Source organism: Vicia villosa, unplaced genomic scaffold (genome assembly GCF_029867415.1).
Source record: "Vicia villosa cultivar HV-30 ecotype Madison, WI unplaced genomic scaffold, Vvil1.0 ctg.003698F_1_1, whole genome shotgun sequence".
In the NCBI taxonomy this organism is placed as follows: Eukaryota; Viridiplantae; Streptophyta; class Magnoliopsida; order Fabales; family Fabaceae; genus Vicia; species Vicia villosa.
Window position 1 is genome coordinate 116,230 of NW_026706273.1, and position 24,513 is coordinate 140,742.

At 36.3% G+C, this 24,513-nt stretch overlaps 1 long non-coding RNA gene across 1 annotated transcript; it reads right to left on the reverse strand.

Annotated features, from left to right (window-relative positions):
* Window positions 1-2,594: 2,594 nt before the first annotated feature.
* On the reverse strand, window positions 2,595-11,593 carry LOC131641365 (uncharacterized). The gene is made up of 4 exons (XR_009295494.1): window positions 9,887-11,593; window positions 8,150-8,268; window positions 7,266-7,342; window positions 2,595-3,002 (listed from the first exon to the last, which is right to left on the reverse strand). It is a non-coding gene; the product is annotated as an uncharacterized LOC131641365 (long non-coding RNA).
* Between the last annotated feature and the right edge of the window lie 12,920 nt (window positions 11,594-24,513).

Below are 24,513 nucleotides of genomic sequence, written 5' to 3' on the forward strand. Positions count from 1 at the left end.
AAACTATACAAATTGAATATATAACAATCGGTACAAATTGAATAAAGCAAATTAGTCGGAATATGTATACTATTACCGTTATCACTAACGTCTCTTTCTTTTCTTGGTAGGATTGTGTTCTACGCGTCTCTTAACAACGCGGACGGTTGGATTGATCCAAATACCCTCATTATGATCATTTCTAGTACAAGATTCATTCTCATTTTGATCGTTTCTTGTACAAGATTCAATGCCAACACCAATATCACCTTGATCTCCAATGTTTTCATCAACTATTTTGTTAGATAAAAGCACTATAGACCATTTCGTACTTGTCAGATCATTGACATAGAACACTTGTTTAGCTTGAGAGGCTAGAATGAAAGGCTCATCTTTGTACCCGACCCTATTGAGATCCACTTGCAAAAATCCTGACTGATCCATTCGTATGCCACTATTATTTTCAACCCACTTGCAACCAAATACAGGAATCTGAAACTTCGCGTAATCAAACACCAAAATGCGCTCGATAACCCCAAAATATGACAAATTTGCAAATTTCGGATTTAAATCATTCGCACTTGATATATGCATTGCTTCAGCTACCAAGGTAACACCACTATTTTGCATAGTACTTTTATCATCCTGTTCTTTGGTATAAAATGTGTATCCATTAATTGCGTATGCGCTATAAGAAAACACAATTATACTTGGACCGTATGCTAAACATCTAAACCTTTCTGTTACTGAAGCAGGATCTGAACGATACTTTGAACAAATATGTTCCCTAAACCACGAAATGAAACATCGATTGTGCTCTCTTACTATCCAATTCTCATTTCTATTCGGATTTAAATCTCGGAGAACAACCTTGTGCATTTCAACATACGGCTCAACCTCAATCTCATTGTGCAGAACATACAAGTGCGCTTGATCCCGTTCGACCATTGATACTGTCACAACTTTAATTCCAATTAGCCTTTTTCCTTCTTTTTTTCGACAATATGAGATTTGGGGAGTCCAATTGATTGAACATTTGACAGATATTCAGTACAAAACTCAACCGCTTCTTCAACAACGTATCGTTCGGCAATACAACCCTCTGGTCGACTTCTGTTTTTCACGTACCCTTTTAATATTTTCAGATAACGTTCAGCAGGGTACATCCATCTCATATAAGCTGGTCTGCACAATTGTGTCTCTTTCACAAGATGAACGACTAGATGAACCATTATGTCAAAAAACGAGGGAGGAAAATACATTTCAAGATCACATAAAGTAACAACTATCTCTTTTTGCAATGTTGGTAAGATTGCGGGATCGATCACCTTACTGCAAATTGACCTGAAGAAAAAACACAGTTTAGTTATTGCGCTTCTTACTTTTTCTGGCTGAATAGAACGTATACCTATTGGTAAAAAATGTTCCATTATAACATGGCAATCATGCGTCTTCAAACTCTTTAACTTGAGGTCTTTCATGGACACAAGTCTTCTAATATCTGAAGAGTAGCCTTCTGGAACTTTAACTTCACTGAGGAACTTACACAATGTTTTCTTCTCCTTTCTAGATAGAGTGTAAACAGCAGGTGGCAGATATGTTCGTCTTCCTTTCGTCATGGGTCTCAATTCAGTTCTCATCCCCATGTTTACCATGTCATTCCTTATGTTAACGCCATCCTTAGACTTTCCTGGTATATTGAGTAACGTACCTATAACGCTGTCAAATACATTTTTTTCAATATGCATAACATCCAGGAAATGTCTTACGTACAACGACTTCCAATATGGAAGTTCAAAAAAAATTGACTTCTTCTTCCACCCACCCTTGACAAGTGAATGTGCAAAAGGCTTGCCAAACTGAGTGCTCACATCTTTCACCTTTTCAAAAATTTGATCACCTGACAAAAAGGGCGGGGCTGTACGATGATCAGCCTTTCCATTGAATGCTTTTCTCCACCCACGGTAGTGATGATTAGAATTTAAGAATCTACGATGGCCGAGAAAGATATTCTTTTGACAAAGCTCCAATCGTGTCGTATCGGTTTCATCTTCACAAACAGGACACGCTTTTTGACCTTTATTGCTGTACCCGAATAGATTTCTGTATGCTGGAAAATCATTAATTGTTCCAAACAACATCGCCCTCAAGTTGAAACTTTCTTTCCTATACCCATCGTAAACCTCCACACCGTTCTCCCACAAAAATTTTAAATCTTCTATTAAGGGTGCCAAGTATACGTCTATGTCATTCCCTGGTTGTTTAGGCCCAGAAATTAGCATAGATAACATCATGTACTTACGCTTCATACATAGCCACGGAGGTAGGTGTTGCACCCCAAAATTTGCCCATCTAATTTTATTTATAGTTGGCTTATGTTTCTCATTCATATGCATACATTCATTAGGTCATCTAACACATCATGCATTCATTCATCAAGAATTAACTCTAGCTTGCTAGAAACAAAAAAAAAATCATTTGCTTTTCTTGGAGTATCCGATAAGCTTTCAACATAGTTCAAGTTTATGGTTCTATTTTGGTATCATTGGTCTTATGCGTACGCATTGCGTAATCATGTAAGAGTGCTTCAATTCTGAATTTAATGACGTCAATTCAAGTTCATTCAAAGTCTATAAGGATCCATTCCGTTTTGGAAGGCAAGGCATTAAAAGAAAATTGAGACAATCATCTTGACTCCAAGTCCATTCAACATCCAATATATTACATGTTCAGTATTCTTGTTCAAAGGCTATTACAACATGAATTGAAAAAAGAAAATCCTTTACAAAATATACTTGTCCAAGGGTCCAAATGTCATGTTGTCACATTACAAACAGAAATCTAAACATGAGAGATATTATGTTGTTGAACTTCATGTCACGGTCTAGATACAAGTCGCCTCAATTTCGCCTACGCTCTTACAAGTCCTTCATGTCCAAACAGTCACCACATAGCCCTCCATTCATTTACAACACCCTGCCATACACAATCTTGCTACCATCAGTTTCCAAACCAGAATTCCCCTGCACAAAAACAGAATGTTCAGAACCGGTTCAGCACCATGAAACCATATGTTATCATACAACAAAGAAACCAACAGCCACATACAAACTCTTAACAGCTTTATATTAATGCAAACCCAACCTACTATTCAAACCAATTCAAAAATTAACAAACAGCAGCCAATTATCAACAGTCTCTAACCAATTTCAACATCTTTTCCTAACCATTCACTAACATTTCCCAACCTATTCTAAATTAACATAACCGAATTTTTCAACCTAGCTAACTTCTAACTACCAAAAACAGAACTTAACCACCCTAACCACTTTCAGTTACTTCTCCTAACCAACCCCTAACCGTTTTGTAACTAACAGTTACAAGCTTTAACAGACTATAACAGAAAACTAACACATAACTAACAGTTTAACAGAAATACAGATTTCTTCTACCTCCACTTCTATATATTCGGTCACCTTCCACATTTCAGCTCTCCACTTTCCCACCATTTTTACTCACACTTCACAACCCCACTCTTCAACCATCTTCTTCAATCTCTCAAATACTCATTCTCTGCATAATCTGCTTCACTTCCCGTTCAATCACTCAACTTCATCTTCATATCACCAATTGCAATCAACACAATTCTTCAATCATCCTCATCTGCTATTTCAATCGCTCTTCGAACATTCCCTGCAACATCTTCGTCACCACGACAGAAAGTCAGGCTTCACGTCCTTCATCCATCAAGTTCACACAAACTTCAATACCTTTGAAGCTCCATAAACAACAAACGATAACATCACATCAGACTTAGAGAAAATAGAAAAATATCAAGAAAAAGAAGGAAGAAGAAGGATCTATCACAAGCGCTAAGGATTAATGGACGCGTAATATTACCTTCAAATTCGGATTTCCTCTGGTTTTCTCATCGACATCAAGCTCGAAGTCGCACCGGAAGAACTCTGTTAGGTAAGCCTTGGAACTCCTTCTATCTGCATTCATCCTTCGCATCCTTCATACCTCTGTAGATTATAAACCTAAAGCTTCATAATCTAATTGTTACTCGGTAATTGGAATTTCGCGCTTAGGGTTTCTAGATTATTCTTGCTAGGTTTAGGAAATAAGTCGAAATTGATGGAAAGAAGGCAAAGAATCGAAGGCAGGGTAGTTCAGTTGTTCATGGTGGTGTTCGTTGGACTTTTAGCCGAAGAAGAAGGCGTGGAGCGCCGTTTCCATTTGAGAGAGGAGAAGTTTGAGAACGAGAGTGGAGAGGGATTGGGAACGGCACAATAAACCCTAATCTTTTTTTAGTCTTAATTAATCACTGAGTAATGAATTTTGTTTTGATTAACATTAGTACTAATTAGATGTAATTAGGATTAATTGAGTTTAATTAGAATTAACATTAGAATTAATTAGGATTAACTAAAGTTTAATTAAGATTGATTGTGTTAATTAGGATCATTAAGCAAAAATCTGATAGATTAGCAAGTCTGAAGGTTAACAAATGCGTTTGGATCATAATAATGTTGGGCCATACGAATTCTGATGTTCACACCCCCGTAACGCCCATGTCCACTTTTTGTGCTGATCAGAATTTGAATAAAACTCTCTGGGCCGAAATGCTTTCTCACCCCCTTGTGGCCCATCATGTCTTTTTGGCTGAAGAGCAAGTCTGCACAATAATCACCTTTGGGCCATTTCTCCTGGGCCCTACGCCCAGTTTCTAGCTGCACTATCGACTTCACTTTGCACCCCCTGTTTACTGTTGTTTTCAATTAAATTTTTAGGTTCTATTAGATTTTTTAACCATTTTCTTTTAGGTAACAAAAATGCTAATTTTCTTCCTTTTAACTTTAGGCCTTAGTGCTAATTTTGACATATAAAAATGTTCATAAAAAAATTTTAGTTTAGGCTATCTCCTTTAATTCTTTTTCGGTTAATTAGAATTCAATTTCTCTCATAAAAAATCAACATAAAAATAATAGTACTTTTAATTCACTTTTGTGCTATATTTTGACTTGTTCTATTTCATGCTCTTGTACTATTTTCATGTATCCTACTTGTTGACTTCTAATTGTGATCTTTATTTTCATATTCTTTTATTCCTAACCTTAGGTAGAAACCATGATAACATTAGGTAGAAATTTCCTTCATACTTAGGCTAGTTTCTTTTCCTTTTCAACTTTAAAACACCTAACAATATCCAAATTAAATCCCCATAAAAAATACCAAGAAAATACAAAAAAACATTAATAAAAAAGTGAAAATCATTAAATAGGGAATGGAAGCTTGAATCTCCCTTGCTTAAGGGAATCATTCGAGTGCTTGGATCTCCCTTGCTTAAGGGAACCATTCGAGCGTAAGTTCCCAATTTCTAAAAAACACAAACCATAGAGCAACTCGAGTCTCCCTTGCTTTAGGGTTCCACTCGAAACGCTCAGAATCTCTTCTTCATCTCGCCTCCGAGGCATTCTTTCCCTTAATCGGACATGTTGCTTCCTTTCGATCACAGACTGGTAACGCATAAGACTCCACTCAACGAGCTGCTATCCTGACGCTAGATTGCGAATGTAACTCCGTCCACTAAAAAACACAAAAACAAACAAAAACTAAAGAGCCGAACTACGGCGCTCTGATTCCTGAAAAGGATACGTAGGCATTGGGTCGCGGGGCCTAAGCGAGCACAACTATTTATAAACCTTTTTTTCCCCGTGTTTCCTTTTCTTTCATTTGCATTGAGCTTTAGACTTATAGTACACACCCTTTAGATAGCAACAAACATAGGTGGATACCATCGAGTACGATGGGCGTGAGGGATGCTAGTACCTTCCCCTTGCGTAACCGACTCCCGTACCTTATCTCTGGTCGAAAGTCCTCGTTCTTATTCGTTTTAGGTTTTCTGATATTCCTTTCCCTCTTTGGGATAAATATATTGGTGGCGACTCTGTTCATTTCGCGAGCGTGCGACAGTAGGTTATAAATCATAAGAATCACAGGCCAGGTGCTATGCGAGATACTTTGAATTCCATGCGGGTTCATTCCATCAGTAGACAATGACAAGCGAAGGTTTCGTGCTTCTCTTTCAAATTCAGGATAATCAGTATCAACTTTCATCCACTGTGGTGAGTCTGCCGGATGTCGCAACTTTCCATCAATGATTCTTTCATCTGCATGCCAAGTCAAGTGTCTTGAATCGGTCTCACTACGATACATGCGTCTAAATCTCGGAATTATAGGAAAATACCATAAGACTTTGGCAGGAGACAACTTTTTCTTATATCGAGGGGCACCGCATTTAGGACACTCATTCAACGCTGCATACTCATTTCGAAACAAAATGCAATCGTTTGGACATGCATGTATCTTATCATAGCTCAGGCCAATAGAGGACAACATCTTTTTTTTAGCTTCATACGTTCGATTGGGAAGAACATTATCCTCTGGTAGCATATCTTTCATAAGGGCTAATAACTCTGTGAAACTTTTATCCGACCATCCATTGTCCGCCTTTAAGTTGTACAACTTTAACACCACAGACAATCTTGTGAATTTTGAACAACCATCATACAACGGTTTCTCTGCATCGCTTACCAACCTCTCGAACATTTTGGGACAATCCTCAAGATCTTCTTCAAGCGCTTCTGCAATCTCTTTGACTCGATCGCAATCGTATGTGTCTGTGCAATCGTCGTTTGAAGCATACTTCCTATTACACCTCGACTCAGCATTCCCATTACTTTTCTCACCATGCATTGTCCAACATGTATAACTTCTATCAATTCCAAACCGTAGTAAATGCGATGCCAACTTATTCCCGTCAACCTTATCCCCATAACAGCAACCCAAGCAAGGACACGGCATTCGAATCGTGTCTTCGGAGTGCGCAACCGCAAACTCAACGAATTCCCATACCCCTTTCTCGTACTCTTTCGACAATCGGTTTGAATTCATCCATGTCTTATCCATGTCTTAATTAAGCTAAACAAATATGCTTCTTGGTTTCTCTATCAGGTACTAAGGAATTCTGTCAAGATAATAAATAGCTATCATCATTATGTCTTGATCAGAATACCTAATGAGATCTTATAAAGTGTGAATAATAGAATACCTAATCAGAATACCCGATTTCTTAAAGAAGACATTACCTTATTTCAAGGTAATATAAGTCCACAAACCAAAAAACTGATTGAGAGACACTAAATTGAAATTAAATAGAACCATAAACAATAAACTATAAGCAGAAAACAACAAACTATAAGCAAGAAGAAAAGGATAGTAACCTGAGTTAGACTTGATGTGGGAGATGGGTAGGTTTGAATCGGCGTTGTACAAGTAGAAACCAGAGACTTCAAAGTAACTGTAAAATTAAACACACACACACGATGCGGTTAAATACACCACTACTAACAAATATCAAAATAAACCCAATCTAGAACTCAATTATTTAAAATGATACGAAATCAATTATCAATTAGCTAGTAACTACAAACAAGAGAAAGAACAGATGCATACATGTGTACCACGGCTTGTTCAACATACATTGGTTCGTAAATGAGAGGCTAGTTCATTAGTTCAACAGATGCATTTATACAATTAAACAAGTCTCCATTTTTCAAAACTCTACTCCTTTTAATAAATGAAAGAATCCTCACTCATATTTTAGAATCAAGTAAAACCATAAAACATTAAAGTGAACATAGTTTCTCTTAATAATCATTTGGTGTAGACAAGTTATTAACCCTCAATTGAACTACCCATTACAATTCAAATAACTCAATGATATGACAAAGAATAAATTATGCAGCAAGTAGTTCATGCTTTCATAATATACTATAGCTTTCATTTCATATCATATACTATAGCTTTCATTTCATGCTTTCATTTCAAATAACCCATTACAATTAAAAACGAAAATGGCACTAATGTGTTCTATTCTTGACAAATGTGTTTGCAATTTAGATATAAAAATATCAAAGTTCTGTTTTTAGCTAAAATGGCACTAATGTGTTCTATTCTTGAAAAATTGTGTTCTTCAGCACAACACATTCAGTACCCAACAACAAAGCAGCAAGAAATTGTGTTCATGGATTATAACCTATTAAGAAACATAGCCAGTCGAACAAAAACAATTACAAATAAAGCAAAAGAAAACAAGCTGACATACATGAAGATGACGGCGGCGGCGGAGGCGAGATGCTACACGGCGGCGGCGGCGGTGAACAGCTTTGAGTTGTGGGAGACGAAGTGGGGGAGACGAAGTGGAAGATTGGTTTTCTGGGTTTTCTGGGCAGTTAGCGTCAATGGGAGAAAAAAAGATGAATTAGGGATTCTGAACGCGTAATTTGAAAATTTTGGTTTTAAAAATTTTAATTAAAACAGACTATGAGAGCGCTTTTGAAAAGCGCCTTAGTAGACGTACCTATACCAGCGCTTTTAGGGGAAAAGTGCTCTTGTACCCTACCCCCTGTAACAACGCTTTTGAAAGCGCTTTCATAAAGCCACCTATAAGAGCGCTTTTGAGAAGCGCTTTCGTACCCCCCCCCCCCCCATATAAGAGCGCTTTCTGAAAGCGCTTTCGTAACCCCCCTCTTCCAGAGCGCTTTTTTTGCGTGTTTTTTTAGCGAAATCTATACCAGCGCTTTTTCCTAAAAGCGCTTTAGTAGGGGTGCTGCTAAAAGACAAATTTGGCATAATGATCATTCCACACAATTCATATCACATAAATCACACCAACAACAACATTTCACACCGACACGTGCGACTCAAATGTGACTCAATGCGATATGCATGTGGATCCCATCCGTTATCATTTCCGGTCATGCTGATTGTCTTTCCATTATAGACTAGATAACCACCTCAAAGCTCCATACGACGTTAAGCTTTCAAATCCCATTCGGCGTTAGATTTGGGACAAGCAAATAATCTTCACGAGATTACCCGACATTGCCACTTTCAAAGACTCATGCTTGTGTACGTGTGCAACAAAACAAGACTCATGCATTTAAGACGATCTCTCTATCTCTTAAACTACACAATCACATCTTTCCAACATTGCACAATATACACAACATGACTTCAATGCCAAATAATGCATCACTCAACACACATCAATCAATCACAAGTATTCAATTCTAGCATCATCATTATTCAATCCACATCTCGATACATATACATTTAAATGATCATTATCAACAAGACATATTCAAATAGTATATATATGTATATATTCATCCCAACATATCATGGATATCACATCACTTAACACATCTATGAATATTAGTCACAAGTCATTAATTCATAATGTACACATAAGTAAGTCACATGTTATCCATATAGTAACATTAAAAATAAACCATTCAACACCAACCAACTCTATCCTATCATATAGATAATCTCATTAGCTTCCTAAAGCTTCGAACAACGCATAAAACGGAGTTACGGATAAAAAGTTATGCTATTTCTAAGTTACAAACATTTTTCCAAAATGCACAGTGGAACTCGGTTCCTCCCTATGTGGGAACCGGGTTCTGACCTTATAAAATGCTCGTTTCTGTTTTTTACTATGGGAAACCGGGTTGGCACATATGGGAACCGGTTCCCACGTAACAGTAGCATAAAAATTGATAGTTTTGACAGCAAAACACATTTCCAATCATACCCAATCCAATCCAAACGAACATAAGCTTTTAGAATCATCAAATCAACTCATTAAACACCCAATTCATGCAACAATAACATCATTTATCATTACATAACAACATGGCAACAAGAGATTCATGAAATGAGTAAAAATTACATAAACCCTAACATTTCCAAAACAATGAAATTGAAAGATGAAAGATTACACAAACACACATTACCCAACCATGTAAACTATAAGAACTTGGATTCAAACTCTTACCTCTATTCAAACTCCTCCAATCTTCAAGAATCTCACAATCCTCTTCTCTCACTCTTCTCTTCTTTCTCTTCTCTTATCTCTAGCCTCTTTCTCCAAAATGAATATTATGAGAACTAACCTAATTTCTCCCTTACTATCTTTCTCACATAAATGGGCTTAACCCATAATCTATTCTTTCTAACTAAATTAGGCCCATTAACTAATATCTCATAATATTACTAATAATTCAATTAATTCAATTAGCACAAATCTCAAATTAAATAATATCATGCTAAATAATTGAATAACATGAATAATTAGTAAAACACCAAATAAAACTAATTAAATAAATAGCTAATAAAATCGGGATGTTACAACTCTCCCCCACTTAAAAGATATTCGTCCTCAAAAATTCTCTTCAAGCAACTAACCCCAAGTATGAATCCTTCAATCAACCTTCAAGTACCTTTTCTTCTAATCTCAAATCACTCCGCAAACCTCTTCAAAATCCAAAAGAAAACTCCGGAGTTTTATCCAAACAATACTCGACAGAATACCATGCAAACACACAAATCTCTCGGTGTACAACTTAACAAGTCTTTCCATCAAATAATCCATCCTTATCGAAATAAAATGAACACATTTGTCCGTCTATCCATAATAATCCAAATCGCTTCACAATTACTCGACGTTTTCAGCAAACCCGAAACAAAATCCGTAGAAATATGACCCCACTTCCACTCGGGAATAGATAACTGTTGTACCAACTAAACGGTTTCTGACAAGTCCAACTCAAATACACAATTCCTCTCTATCCCGATTCATACTTTACCACTTAACATTTTCCTCAAATCTTGTTACATTTTAGTAGCATTATGATGTATACTCAATGTCATCTCGAAAGTGATTACCTTTACCTTGATTAATCAATGTCATCTCGTCAACCAATTGCAATCCAATTTCTGACTCTCTCTAATCTCGTTAAGGACACTAGACGTAGGCTTCAACATACTAAGCTTAACAGAAGAAGACGTCGCTTCACAACCAAACTCAAATTTCGAAAATTGTTCCAACAATTTTCAACTCTTGAATCCTCAACATAGAAATATGCAATGATTTCCTACTCAATGCATCGGCTACAACGTTCGCTTTTCCAAGATGATAATTCAAACCAAAATTCTAATCTCTCAAGAATCTAACCATCTTCTTTACTTCATTCTCAACTCTTGTAGTCACTACGCGCCTCAATTCTCGATCCAAACATTACTGCCTATTATTTTCCAAAACAAACACATCGACAAACAACTCGAATGTATACATCGAATAATTCTTCTCATGGACTTAAAATTACCTTGAAGTATAAACTACCACTTGTCGATATCTGCATCAACTCACCTCATCTCGAATCTCATATCCAAGAAAATTCACTTCTTCCAACCAAAACTCACATTCAGAAGGCTTCGCACAAACTTATTCTCTTTCAACATCCATTACACAATCCTTAATGTTCAGTATGTTCATCGTCACTCTTAGAATCAAAACATCCTCAAAACATTACCTCATAGGACATTCCTTCTTCTTACTCGACAGAACAATTGCAACTTTACCACCATACACTCAGACAAATGAAACTCTTCTCAATAACTCCTCAATTCGACTCTTCAACCTCTCTTTAGTTGTTTTACACAATACCGAGTTAGTAAGAGAAGTTTATCTCGTCCAATACGATCTCGTTTTCTATCAACAATAGATTAAGGGTGATCAAGTCCTCAATTTGTCAATAGGCAGTCGAAAATCATAATGAAACATAAACCATCGTTACTAAACCATAATAGTGTTCCTCCAGAACTCGCACTCGAAATTACTTAAAACACAAAGACCCAAAATTCCTCTTAAGATTACAATTACTTGCTTCAAATCCAAACAATTTATACCAAAATTCTCATCAACTTGCTCTAACAAAAATAAAATAAATCAATTCTCAAAATCTCTACCAAAGGTACTCAACAGACAATTCAAACACACATAAGAAGTAGAAACAAAACCCATAGCAGGTGTATCAATAACCATACTTCTACGCATACCAAATAACACAAGATTCAACCTCTTACCACAATCCAAAGAAATAAATGAATATGTCGCACCATTATCAATAATAAAGCACGTACCTCGGATTAACTTATCCTTAGCAATGGTCTTAGCACCAGACAACACAAGTATTTTTCCCTTCGCTTGTTCCTTCTTAGGCTTGTCACACTTGGTACTAATGTGACCTTGCTCTCCACAGTTGTAGCAAGTCACCCTCGAACCCGCTCTACAATTAGCAGCGATGTGGCCTGACCTGCCACACTTGAAACAAGTAGCAACCTCTTTCTTACACCCAGCAGCACGATGACCTTTAACACTACATTTGAAACACTTAAGTGGAGTAGGAGTCCCTCCCCCACTTAGTTTCTTGCCAAAACCAGATCGTTTCCTCTTGATATCATACGGTCTCCCACTGGATTGTCCTTTTCCTCGTTTCAACTTTAGAAACTCCACTTCTTTCTTCCCACGTACATCTTTTGGAAAATAGTTTTCCAAAATGCATCACGAAAAAGATTCCAAGTGACTTTAATACCTTCTCGTTCAAATCTCCGCACAATATTACTCCACCAATCTTCAGCTCCTTTCGTCAGCATGTGAGTACCCAACTGCACCTTCTGTACATCCGTACAAATCATGATTTGAAAAATCTTTTCCATTTCTCTCATCCATGCATGTGCTTTGTCCGGTCCATACTTTCTTTTAAAAGTCGGTGGATTGCACCTTAGGAAGTCTCCAAAAGCACAAAACTCATCCTTTCCTCCATAACCGGCATTCTCTTGCGGCACTTGTCTAATCGCACCAGTCCACCTCATCACCGTCTCAACATTAATGTCAACATTCCTTCCTGCAGCCATTGTCCTAAGACATCTAGCGACCGACAAACAAACAGTATCGATCGTGTAAGACACACAAATCCAATACAAAAGGATAGGAAAACATAAATGACCTGGCCAACTGACCGACCGTGCTCTGATACCACTATGTAACACCCCCAATTCTATTCTAAACAAATAAGGCATACATTTGCGTAAATCAGAGTAAAGAAGCATGCATCTCACGAGGGCGTTACACATATTTCAAAATAAAACAAACATTTTATCTTTTGACATGCAATGGTCATTTCCAAATAATACGGGATGTAAAACAACATGCAAACCACAGCGGAATAATCATCTCATCAAATAAACGGTAAAGTCGGATGATTCCCATACATCATCCACCATGTCTCAACATCTTGGCTCATGGCCACACATTAACAAAATAGCGTATTCAAATACAAAATACAATATGAGTAAACAATTATCTCTTAACGACAAGTTATAAAATATAAACCCAACCCCATGTGTTACATATGACCAGAGCACAAGTGACTACTTAGTCACGACATTCTACAAGAGATCTAAATCTCTAAGCTAAGCCTCCTTCGAAGCACACTATCTTCGAAAACCTGCACGTTACCAACAAAGGATAACATTCAAACAGAAGGGTGAGAATTCAACTTCTAATAGATAAACATAATATAGGAAATGTAAAACACAACAAGAATACATTTCAAGAATTCATCACTCTTCACATAAACATGCATCATATGCATTTAATCAAGATTCACAAATTCATGTTATACTACTTAGCTCATTCAATTCCACATAATCAAACATGATTTCTAAACAATGTACATAATCATGTTTCACCAACATGTAGTTTCTAAGTACATATCCTTTTCGACAACATTCACAAGTAACAATTGTATTCAAACATAATCATATTCTAAATATACAAGTTATCATCACATAATCACATATACATGTTTTTCCAAATATATAGACAAGTATAAAATTCACCGATGTATCACAAGTATGAACATACATCACCAAATGCACATATTCATCTCTACCCTATTTCACAAAACATCATAGAATATATTTATATCATTGGAATCGTGTCATTAATATTACAGGTACACATGTAATCACCTCTCTTACCCTATGTATCATCATCAATCAAACATGATTCACATATCCACACATATATACATATATCATTAGTACATATAAATTCACATCTACATCACATATGTCTCAATCACATATATCACATTTATAACACAACAACTATTCATATCAAATGAATCACAAATCCACATATATGCATATCCACCAACATCATTCCACACAATTCATATCACATAAATCACACAAACAACAACATTTCACACCGACACGTGCGACTCAAGTGTGACTCAATGCGATATGCATGTGGATCCCATCCGTTATCATTTCCGGTCATGCCGATTGTCTTTCCTCTATAGACTAGATAACCACTTAAAAGCTCCATACGACGTTAAGCTTTAAAATCCCATTCGGTGTTAGATTTGGGACAAGCAAATAATCTTCTCGAGATTACCCGACATTGCCACTTTCAAAGACTCATGCTTGTGTACGTGTGCAACAAAACAAGACTCGTGCATTTAAGACGATCTCTCTATCTCTTAAACTACACAATCACATCTTTCCAACATTGCACAATATACACAACATGACTTCAATGCCAAATAATGCATCACTCAACACACATCAATCAATTACAAGTATTCAATTCTAGCATCATCATTATTCAATCCACATCTCGATACATATACATTTAAATGATCATTATCAACAAGACATATTCAAATAGTATATATATGTATATATTCATCCCAACATATCATGGATATCACATCACTTAACACATCTATGAATATTAGTCACAAGTCATTAATTCATAATGTACACATAAGTAAGTCACATGTTATCCATATATTAACATTAAAATTAAACCATTCAACACCAACCAACTCTATCCTATCATAAAGATAATCTCATTAGCTTCCTAACGCTTCGAACGGCGCATAAAACGGAGTTACGGATAAAAAGTTATGCTATTTCTAAGTTACAAACATTTTTCCAAAATGCACAGTGGAACTCGGTTCCTCCCTATGTGGGAACCGGGTTCTGACCTTATAAAATGCTCGTTTCTGGTTTTTACTATGGGAAACCGGGTTGGCACATATGGGAACCGGTTCCCACGTAACAGTAGCATAAAAATTGATAGTTTTGACAGCAAAACACATTTCCAATCATACCCAATCCAATCCAAATGAACATAAGCTTTTAGAATCATCAAATCAACTCATTAAACACCCAATTCATGCAACAATAACATCACTTATCATTACATAACAACATGGCAACAAGAGATTCATGAAATGAGTAAAAATTACATAAACCCTAACATTTCCAAAACAATGAAATTGAAAGATGAAAGATTACACAAACACACATTACCCAACCATGTAAACTATAAGAACTTGGATTCAAACTCTTACCTCTATTCAAACTCCTCCAATCTTCAAGAATCTCACAATCCTCTTCTCTCACTCTTCTCTTCTTTCTCTTCTCTTATCTCTAGCCTCTTTCTCCAAAATGAATATTATGAGAACTAACCTAATTTCTCCCTTACTATCTTTCTCACATAAATGGGCTTAACCCATAATCTATTCTTTCTAACTAAATTAGGCCCATTAACTAATATCTCATAATATTACTAATAATTCAATTAATTCAATTAGCACAAATCTCAAATTAAATAATATCATGCTAAATAATTGAATAACATGAATAATTAGTAAAACACCAAATAAAACTAATTAAATAAATAGCTAATAAAATCGGGATGTTACAACTCTCCCCCACTTAAAAGATATTCGTCCTCAAAAATTCTCTTCAAGCAACTAACCCCAAGTATGAATCCTTCAATCAACCTTCAAGTACCTTTTCTTCTAATCTCAAATCACTCCGCAAACCTCTTCAAAATCCAAAAGAAAACTCCGGAGTTTTATCCAAACAATACTCGACAGAATACCATGCAAACACACAAATCTCTCGGTGTACAACTTAACAAGTCTTTCCATCAAATAATCCATCCTTATCGAAATAAAATGAACACATTTGTCCGTCTATCCATAATAATCCAAATCGCTTCACAATTACTCGACGTTTTCAGCAAACCCGAAACAAAATCCGTAGAAATATGACCCCACTTCCACTCGGGAATAGATAACTGTTGTACCAACTAAACGGTTTCTGACAAGTCCAACTCAAATACACAATTCCTCTCTATCCCGATTCATACTTTACCACTTAACATTTTCCTCAAATCTTGTTACATTTTAGTAGCATTATGATGTATACTCAATGTCATCTCGAAAGTGATTACCTTTACCTTGATTAATCAATGTCATCTCGTCAACCAATTGCAATCCAATTTCTGACTCTCTCTAATCTCGTTAAGGACACTAGACGTAGGCTTCAACATACTAAGCTTAACAGAAGAAGACGTCGCTTCACAACCAAACTCAAATTTCGAAAATTGTTCCAACAATTTTCAACTCTTGAATCCTCAACATAGAAATATGCAATGATTTCCTACTCAATGCATCGGCTACAACGTTCGCTTTTCCATGATGATAATTCAAACCAAAATTCTAATCTCTCAAGAATCTAACCATCTTCTTTACTTCATTCTCAACTCTTGTAGTCACTACGCGCCTCAATTCTCGATCCCAACATTACTGCCTATTATTTTCCAAAACAAACACATCGACAAACAACTCGAATGTATACATCGAATAATTCTTCTCATGGACTTAAAATTACCTTGAAGTATAAACTACCACTTGTCGATATCTGCATCAACTCACCTCATCTCGAATCTCATATCCAAGAAAATTCACTTCTTCCAACCAAAACTCACATTCAGAAGGCTTCGCACAAACTTATTCTCTTTCAACATCCATTACACAATCCTTAATGTTCAGTATGTTCATCGTCACTCTTAGAATCAAAACATCCTCAAAACATTACCTCATAGGACATTCCTTCTTCTTACTCGACAGAACAATTGCAACTTTACCACCATACACTCAGACAAATGAAACTCTTCTCAACAACTCCTCAATTCGACTCTTCAACCTCTCTTTAGTTGCTTTACACAATACCGAGTTAGTAAGAGAAGTTTATCTCGTCCAATACGATCTCGTTTTCTATCAACAATAGATTAAGGGTGATCAAGTCCTCAATTTGTCAATAGGCAGTCGAAAATCATAATGAAACATAAACCATCGTTACTAAACCATAATAGTGTTCCTCCAGAACTCGCACTCGAAATTACTTAAAACACAAAGACCCAAAATTCCTCTTGAGATTACAATTACTTGCTTCAACTCCAAACAATTTATACCAAAATTCTCATCAACTTGCTCTAACAAAAATAAAATAAATCAATTCTCAAAATCTCTACCAAAGGTACTCAACAGACAATTCAAACACACATAAGAAGTAGAAACAAAACCCATAGCAGGTGTATCAATAACCATACTTCTACGCATACCAAATAACACAAGATTCAACCTCTTACCACAATCCAAAGAAATAAATGAATATGTCGCACCATTATCAATAATAAAGCACGTACCTCGGATTAACTTATCCTTAGCAATGGTCTTAGCACCAGACAACACAAGTATTTTTCCCTTCGCTTGTTCCTTCTTAGGCTTGTCACACTTGGTACTAATGTGACCTTGCTCTCCACAGTTGTAGCAAGTCACCCTCGAACCCGCTCTACAATTAGCAGCGATGTGGCCTGACCTGCCACACTTGAAACAAGTAGCAACCTCTTTCTTACACCCAGCAGCACGATGACCTTTAACACTACATTTGAAACACTTAAGTGGAGTAGGAGTCCCTCCCCCACTTAGCTTCTTGCCAAAACCAGATCGTTTCCTCTTGATATCATACGGTCTCCCACTGGATTGTCCTTTTCCTCGTTTCAACTTTAGAAACTCCACTTCTTTCTTCCCACGTACATCTTTTGGAAAATAGTTTTCCAAAATGCATCACGAAAAAGATTCCAAGTGACTTTAATACCTTCTCGTTCAAATCTCCGCACAATATTACTCCACCAATCTTCAGCTCCTTTCGTCAGCATGTGAGTACCCAACTGCACCTTCTGTACATCCGTACAAATCATGATTTGAAAAATCTTTTCCATTTCTCTCATCCATGCATGTGCTTTGTCCGATCCATACTTTCCTTTAAAAGTCGGTGGATTGCACCTTAGGAAGTCTCCAAAAGCACAAAACTCATCCTTTCCTCCATAACCGGCATTCTCTTGCGGCACTTGTCTAATCGCACCAGTCCACCTCATCACCGCCTCAACATTAATGTCAACATTCCTTCCTGCAGCCATTGTCCTAAGACATCTAGCGACCGACAAACAAACAGTATCGATCGTGTAAGACACACAAATCCAATACAAAAGGATAGGAAAACATAAATGACCTGGCCAACTGACCGACCGTGCTCTGATACCACTATGTAACACCCCCAATTCTATTCTAAACAAATAAGGCATACATTTGCGTAAATCAGAGTAAAGAAGCATGCATCTCACGAGGGCGTTACACATATTTCAAAATAAAACAAACATTTTATCTTTAGACATGCAATGGTCATTTCCAAATAACACGGGATGTAAAACAACATGCAAACCCCAACGGAATAATCATCTCATCAAATAAACGGTAAAGTCGGATGATTCCCATACATCATCCACCATGTCTCAACATCATGGCTCATGGCCACACATTAACAAAATAACGTATTCAAATACAAAATACAATATGAGTAAACAATTATCTCTTAACGACAAGTTATAAAATATAAACCCAACCCCATGTGTTACATATGACCAGAGCACAAGTGACTACTTAGTCACGACATTCTACAAGAGATCTAAATCTCTAAGCTAAGCCTCCTTCGAAGCACACTATCTTCGAAAACCTGCACGTTACCAACAAAGGATAACATTCAAACAGAAGGGTGAGAATTCAACTTCTAATAGATAAACATAATATAGGAAATGTAAAACACAACAAGAATACATTTCAAGAATTCATCACTCTTCACATAAACATGCATCATATGCAATTAATCAAGATTCACAAATTCATGTTATACTACTTAGCTCATTCAATTCCACATAATCAAACATGATTTCTAAACAATGTACATAATCATGTTTCACCAACATGTAGTTTCTAAGTACATATCCTTTTCGACAACATTCACAAGTAACACTTGTATTCAAACATAATCATATTCTAAATATACAAGTTATCATCACATAATCACATATACATGTTTTTCCAAATATATAGACAAGTATAAAATTCACCGATGTATCACAAGTATGAACATACATCACCAAATGCACATATTCATCTCTACCCTATTTCACAAAACATCATAGAATATATTTATATCATTGGAATCGTGTCATTAATATTACAGGTATACATGTAATCACCTCTCTTACCTTATGTATCATCATCAATAAAACATGATTCACATATCCACACATATATACATATATCATTAGTACATATAAATTCACATCTACATCACATATGTCTCAATCACATATATCACATTCATAACACAACAACTATTCATATCAAATGAATCACAAATCCACATATATGCATATCCACCAACATCATTCCACACAATTCATATCACATAAATCACACCAACAACAACATTTCACACCGACACGTGCGACTCAAGTGTGACTCAATGCGATATGCATGTGGATCCCATCCGTTATCATTTCCGGTCATGCCGATTGTCTTTCCTCTATAGACTAGATAACCACTTAAAAGTTCCATACGGCGTTAAGCTTTAAAATCCCATTCGGTGTTAGATTTGGGACAAGCAAATAATCTTCGCGAGATTACCCGACATTGCCACTTTCAAAGACTCATGCTTGTGTACGTGTGCAACAAAACAAGACTCATGCATTTAAGACGATCTCTCTATCTCTTAAACTACACAATCACATCTTTCCAACATTGCACAATATACACAACATGACTTCAATGCCAAATAATGCATCACTCAACACACATCAATCAATTACAAGTATTCAATTCTAGCATCATCATTATTCAATCCACATCTCGATACATATACATTTAAATGATCATTATCAACAAGACACATTCAAATAGTATATATATATATATATATTCATCCCAACATATCATGGATATCACATCACTTAACACATCTATGAATATTAGTCACAAGTCATTAATTCATAATGTACACATAAGTAAGTCACATGTTATCCATATATTAATATTAAAATTAAACCATTCAACATCAACCAACTCTATCTTATCATATAGATAATCTCATTAGCTTCCTAACGCTTCGAACGGCGCATAAAACAGAGTTACGAATAAAAAGTTATGCTATTTCTAAGTTACAAACATTTTTCCAAAATGCACAGTGGAACTCGGTTCCTCCCTATGTGGGAACCGGGTTCTGACCTTATAAAATGCTCGTTTCTGGTTTTTACTATGGGAAACCGGGTTGGCACATATGGGAACCGGTTCCCACGTAACAGTAGCATAAAAATTGGTAGTTTTGACAGCAAAACACATTTCCAATCATACCCAATCCAACCCAAACGAACATAAGCATTTAGAATCATCAAATCAACTCATTAAACACCCAATTCATGCAACAATAACATCATTTATCATTACATAACAACATGGCAACAAGAGATTCATGAAATGAGTAAAAATTACATAAACCTTAACATTTCCAAAACTATGAAATTGAAAGATGAAAGATTACACAAACACACATTACCCAACCATGTAAACTATAAGAACTTGGATTCAAACCCTTACCTCTATTCAAACTCCTCCAATCTTCAAAAATCTCACAATCTTGTTCTCTCACTCTTCTCTTCTTTCTCTTCTCTTATATCTAGCCTCTTTCTCCAAAATGAATATTATGAGAACTAACCTAATTTCTCCCTTACTATCTTTCTCACATAAATGGGCTTAACCCATAATCTATTCTTTCTAACTAAATTAGGCCCATTAACTAATATCTCATAATATTACTAATAATTCAATTAATTCAATTAGCACAAATCTCAAATTAAATAATATCATGCTAAATAATTGAATAACATGAATAATTAGTAAAACGCCAAATAAAACTAATTAAATAAATAGCTAATAAAACCTGGATGTTACAACGATCATAGTCAAAGCATGCCAAATTCCAGCCAAACAAATTCTGAAACTAAGGGCCAGTTTCAAACACCTTATTTGAGCTTATCTACTTGCATAAGCCCTTGTGAAACTCTTTAGGAGAGTCTATAAAATGACATGTTTATAGTTTCCGTTTCCAGCTCATTACTATTAACACTCCATAATATTTTATGGAAGCCCTTATATGAAAACAATTTATAGTTTATAGAAGCCCTTATATGATGAGCTCTTTTACTATAAGAGCCTAATTGAGCTGTTTATCCAAATAAACCCTAAGTCTTGAATGAAAAAGCTATTCAGAAAACAATTAACAAGAATAAAATACCCTAAAATTATTGTCACTACAATACAATATTCACCTAGACACGCAAATAGGAAAAAAGAGGAGTAGGGTACCGACCCTTCAGTGTAATCAACTTGGAGAAAATCGAGATAGGAATCCAATTTGTTTCCAATGACCTAATGCGAAGAAAAAAAACGAATTAAGCATGATTTAACCATAACCCAAATTAGGTCAAAATATTGCAAAGCTCAGAAAAATTAGGGATTCACTTATAATTAATCAACAATTGTAGAAACTAAATTACCTTCAAATTCAAATACCTAATTTTACAATTTACAACTGTCGCACGCTCGCGAAAAATGAACAGAGTCGCCACTAATATATTTATCCCATAAGGGAAAGGAATATCAGAAAACCTAACAAAGGAAGGAACAGGGTCTTACGACCAGAGAATCTAGGTACGGGAGTCGGTTACGCAAGGGGAAGGTGCTAGCACCCCTCGCGCCCATCGTACTCGATGGTATCCACCTATGTTTGTTTCTATCTAAAGGGTGTATAACTATGTCTATGTCTAAATGCGAATGAATGCAAAATGTAGGGAAAAGAAAGAATTGTACTCGCACGGGCCCTACCCCGCTGCCTACGTATCCTTTTCAGGAATCAGAGATACCGTAGCTCGGCTAACGATTTTCAGTTTGTTTTGTGTTTTTTAGTTGGGCGGAGTTAACGTTCGCGCTCTTGCATAAGGGATCGCCTACGATGCGTTCGAGCGGAAATAACATTGCCCTTAGAAAGAAGAAAAGAGATTGGTTTGTGTCTTTTAGGGTAGATGAGTGATGAACAGTTCCCAATACCGGGCCACTCACCACTTTCTCTACTTTGTTTTGAATTCGAACCATTGTTAGGTGTTTTATGTGTTTTTGGTTGTGTATTTTTTAAGGGAAATTACTCTGCTAGTTGAATCACATAACAGTGTATAATGATCGAGAAGCAGATTAGGGAATGAATCCCACTCACTTCCATCCCATTATGTAATGTTCGAGAAACAGATTAGGGAATGAATCCCACTCATTTCTCTCCCATTAATTAATGTTTGAGAAACAGATTAGGAAATGAATCCCACTCATTTCTCTCCCATTAGGTAGTGACCGAGAAACAGATTAGGGAATAAATCCCACTCGTTTCTATGCCACTAAGTGATTGAGAAACAGATTAGGGAATGAATCCCACTCATTTCTCTATCGCTTTCTTAATGTGATTCGCATCTTCCTTTTATTAAGTATTTTAAAGAGTTGAAAAGAGAAAAGAATGCAAGAGGGAACTAATCCTAAATTCTAATCTAAGTTGTCTATACAAGTCTAAGCCCTAGTGTTAACATGGGGTAGATTCTATAAGAAGCATACAAGTGGTATTAACAACATAGGCCAAAAATATGGCCAAAAACAAGTAATAAAGTCACACAACAATTATACAAAACAAACATGGAAATAGTACAAAATGGTTCAAGCATTAGTACAAAAATGAAACTAAAAATACTACTATTTTTATGAGTTTTTCAAATGTCAACAATCACCTAAAAATCTAACAAAATATTAAAGGTTTTATCATGTTTTTATCGACTAAAAGTAATAGAAAAAAAAAAACTATAGTGAAGTGAACCTAAAATCTACACATTTTAATGGAGTCAGGGGGTGTAATTGGAATCGGGGTGGTACTGCCAGCATGAAGGCGCAAGGCCCAGGGTTCAGGCCCAACAGAGTGTTTTTGTATTGATTTTTGATTTAACACAAAAAAGAGATATGCATTGGGCTCAAATGGTGGGTGAGGATAGCATTTACGCTAGGCCCATAGACTATTAGTTTCCAGATCTTGTCATTGTTATCATTTCAATTTGCCAGAAAAAGAATGGTAACATGGGCCAAAGGGGATGAAATTCGTGACAGGCCCGATTCAACTTTGATACATGTTAATTCTCAATAACAATTAATCAGACTTTAATGATTCCAATAATCCCTAAACTTACAATTAATCAGACTTTAATAATTCCATTATTCAATTAAAACTATAGACTAAAAAGAATTAAATAGAAAGGGGGTTTTAGGGTTTGTAAAGTGACCTTTGAGCTTTTTCTTCTTCTCTCTCGCGAACGAACGCACAAGCGGCGCCGGAGCTACTCCGTACTCCACCGTCACCGTGAACAACGACACAAACTTTATGCTCTCATCTCACTCGCGTTCTCATGCCGATCTCCTTCTTCCCTCTCTCGGCTTTCTCTCGTCGTTGATTCAACCTAACTTTGTTCCGAATTTGCGAACTCGTCTCCGATTCTCCGCCATACTCCGTATCTCAATTCAAACAGACGTAGCAAAGAGGAAAGAGTTTAAAGGGAATTTACCGATCGGAGACTCATCCGATGCACCTTCAAATTTGAGAAATCCCGAGGCATGCTTCGAATCTTCACCTAATCTCTCATAATCAGCCTAAAAAGAGAACCCTAGAATGGTGCACAATGTTGATAGTCGAAGAAATCCGGAGCCGAGGCGATAACCTTCCAAGATTGACGAGATATGCGAACTGAATGTAGAGGAGCACTGAAATTCTTCAGGTGAGTCTTTGAGTTCTTTTGCTTCTTTCTCCTCGCGAATTCCTCACTCTTCTGCTTTTATTCTTCTCTTCTTCTGTTTCTTGTTTCTGAATCGGTGTCGCGATGATGTCGATGAATAACGTTGTTTGCGGAGGATGAGGTGAAGATAATTGATGGTGATTGGAGATTCGTTCCTGGGCTTTTGGTTATGGTTGGAGGATGAAGAGTGTGAAGATTGCCGAGGGAGTTGAAGAAGGTTGAAGAAGTGTGGTGAAGAAGATGGAGAGAGGTTGAGAGTGATCGATGGTTCAGTATGCAGATTGAGAGAAGATTGAAGATTGGTTGTAGAGAGAGTTTTTGAAGAATGATTGAAGGTTTAGGTTGTGAAGAAGATCAAGAGGGATTGTTATGAGAAGTGAAGAAGGGAGAGTTGTGAAGAATGATGAAGATGGTGGAAGATTCAAGAGAAGGTTAAAGATTATGCAGAATGGTGAAGTGTGTTTGAGTGTGATGAAGAT